This window comes from Chrysochloris asiatica, unplaced genomic scaffold, assembly GCF_000296735.1.
Source record: "Chrysochloris asiatica unplaced genomic scaffold, ChrAsi1.0 scaffold00273, whole genome shotgun sequence".
Lineage (NCBI taxonomy): Eukaryota > Metazoa > Chordata > Mammalia > Afrosoricida > Chrysochloridae > Chrysochloris > Chrysochloris asiatica.
In genome coordinates, this window is record NW_006408791.1 from 470,858 (window position 1) to 474,199 (window position 3,342).

Consider the following 3,342-nt stretch of genomic DNA (forward strand, 5'->3'; position numbering starts at 1 on the left):
TATTTCCTGGTCCTGTGTCTAAATCTGGTGGGAGCTTTATTCCAAGAACTGCAAGAATAATGAGGCAAAACAGGAAATGTGTGTTATAGAAGGGGCACAACCACAGATAAGATGGAAATTTAAGGATTCCTTGTGATCCCCAAGATGATCCTGAGAGCATCAGTTAGGGGACTAGGTAAGAAGTCACAGTAGACATGCAATGTTTTAAGGGAGTGAGGAGCCAGGAACAGTGGGGCCTTCACTGAAGCAGTGACCACTTGATCTATTCTTTGGCTGACTGCAGCAGCTAAGACACTCTCTGCTCCATACAAGGGACATCTTCACCCCTTAATGCCACCCGGTGTAGGATCACCCCTCTGTCCACTATTTCATCCACAGCCAGGAAGAGCCCCTCCATGGTCTCCAGCAGTGCTCATTTTCCTACATTTTTCCTCAGCATCTGGCTCAATGAGTCGAAGAGGCAGTTCAGAATAGACATGAGCATTAGCTCATTTTCATAGCAGCTGCCAATCACATAGAAATAGAGGTCAATACTGCTTTTGTATACCACTGCTAGGCCTTCCAAGAGGGCAATTTCACTGTCAGTCCAATGAGTCTTGTTGAAAATGTTCTTCTCAAAGGCCTTTTGCTCCTTAACACTGGGGTAGGTGTCATCATAATACTTGGCAAAAAGTCGATCTCCATCATTATCCAGAATCAGGATGGCTTTGGTAGTATACAGGGAGGGTTCCAAAATCAGCGCCTCCATCTTGCCCTGCAGCTGGTGCAAACATGGACATCCTTCACTTCTTAATGTAGAGTCTTGCAAATTATTTTTTCATATGTTTTGTTCAGTTTTTTGTTTGTGATAGACAGGAAGGTAAATCTGGTCCATGTTACTCTACCATGGTTAAGAGCAGAAACTCCCTCACTAATGGCAATGAATCTTCACAACTTACTTCAAGTGTCAACTCTTCGAGGCAGGCTTCCTAGATGGACCCAGATCAGGTTAGCTCCTTACAGGTCCCCACAGTCACACTGTTTCCTCTGCTACAGTTCCTATCAATTTGTATTATTATTGCTCGTTTACTTGTCCATCTCTCCAACTAGACTCTAGGCTCCTTAACAGCAGGGCCTATGCCATGCTCATTAGACTACCTGACACATAATAGTTGCTTGATTGGTGACAACTTTGAGTGTTTTAGCACCAGAGTATTGAAACAATGGTGTTAGATTCCCCTCCCTTGTACAGTCAGATACTGACAATATGAAGGCTTCATCTAGAAAGGTGTGGTTGTAGCATGCATAAGACCCCAAAACTCACAATTGGGACCCAGCAAGCAACAGAGCAATAAGACAGAAAGGGCAGTGGCCAGGGTGTTAACAGGGGTGGGCTTCCTAAAACAGCAGGAAGCCTCATCCAGAATGAGAAGCCTGTGGAGATGCAGGCATGTGGTCCCTCCAACACCTGGGCTCCCCAAACCACAAGGTCCCAGAGAGGTCCTCCAGCCCAGGCAGTTAAGGAGTGAAACTAGTTTGCAAAATGACTAGATGGTAAAGTGGAAAAAAAACCTCACTCTCTTTCAAAGAATGAAAAGACTTCCTCCATTCTTCTCTTCCTTTCTCTTCAATGATGCCATTTCCATAAGAGAAACTGCTTGATAGGCCCGTTCCCTTTAAATTATTTTCTAACGATCCAGGCAGTCACACGCACCAGCTGCCTCTCCTTGGCTCACCTTTCCTTTCAATTACTTTCGTTCTTAATCTGAACAATGGCAGCAGCACAGCCCCTCCTGGCTGGGACTGCTGCAACTTAACCGCCTTTGCGGCCAGGTGCCAGACTGGGCAACGGGCTTTGTTCCCCTGGCCAGACAGCCACTGTTTCATCTTCCTGTCTCCCCTTTCTGTGCCATTTAAACTTTAACCTGGTAGTAACTTTGCCCGCCTTGATTCCTGATTCAAAGGCTGGTAGATGAAAAGCCCTCCCCTTGGATGTGGCTTGAAAACTTCATTCTCAGTCTCTCTATGTCTTTGAACTGCCTTGGAGCCTTTTTGTCCAGGCTGTTTTATTCCCGATGGGTCTCCAGCTTTCAGGCCTGGGGGCTTAGGAAAGGCAGTCATGGGGAGTGCCCAGTTAGGGCCCTAAAAGACCCCCAAGTTTCTAGGGTGGGCAACTTATGCACCCCTACCCCACCTTCCTGCTCACTGGAGTCTATCTCTGGCCTGTGGAGCCAGTCCCCTGTCCCCATTCATCCCTCCCCATCTCAGATTTCTTTCACAAGCCCCAGACCTACAGTAACTTCAAGGCCTCTAACCCCAGGTGGGTCTTCCAGAAACTTTTTCCTTTTCAATACCAGCCTGGCCACTTGCTGTTTTCAGATGTTATGCAGGGCACAATGAGAATCCTGGGATCCCAGAAAGTGGGGAGAATGGGGAAGGTGAACCATTGAGAGGATAGGAGGCAACCCAAAAGTAGACCTAATTTTTCATCCTCTTCCAAGCAGGCCCTCCTGACCAGATCATACAACATCACTGGACAGTCTCATGTGGGCTCCCTTTTGTTAGGTGCTCAGGAATCTTGTCATTTTTCTACCAAGAACAGTCTCCCATCGTCCTTGTCTTTATTGTCAAAGGTTAAGATTTTGTTGTGGGTGGATATGTTCATACCCTAATCCCTAGAATCTATGAAGATTTCCTTATTTGGAAAAGGGTCTTTGCAAGTATATTAAATTAAGAATCTTGAGATGAGAAGATAATCCTGGGCCGTCAAAGGGGTCCCTAAATGTAATGCTAAGTGTCTTTATAAAAGATATGCAGAGGAGATGGAGGCAATATGACCAGGAGGGTCAAAAGGAAGTGATGTGGATATAGTTAAGTCATGCCTGGGGGAGCCGCCAAGGGCTGGACAAGGCAAGCTCCTCCCCCAGAGACTTCAAAGAGGGCTTAGTTCTATCAGAACCTTGATTCTGGACTTATGGCTTCCAGGTCTGTGAGAAAACGTAATTCTGTTGTTTTATGCCTCCAAGTTTGTGGAAATTTGTACAGCTGTCTCAGAAAATGAGTACAAATATGCAGAAGTGTGGAGGGGAATTTGGGTGGGTAGTTACCCTCTCCACCAGAGTCTTGATGATGGTGATCTGTCCACTCCCTAATCTCAGAGGATAGACTCTGATAGGTCTCAGCCCATTATGGTTGCCTCGAGGTCTTCAACAGTGATTGGTTTGAGGGTGGGCATATGACCTGACTCTAACCAATTTTATTGGAAGAGAAAGGTGCTAGAAGTCAATAGTTTCTCTTCTTCCTCAGGGTATTTTCATTTCTATCTGTGGCTCTTCTCAACAAACCTGAGGAGGATGAAGAGGT

General features: G+C 46.0%; 1 pseudogene; it reads right to left on the bottom strand.

Moving 5' to 3' along the window:
* Window positions 1-238: 238 nt before the first annotated feature.
* LOC102841301 lies at window positions 239-748 on the bottom strand (annotated as a pseudogene).
* Window positions 749-3,342: the final 2,594 nt, after the last annotated feature.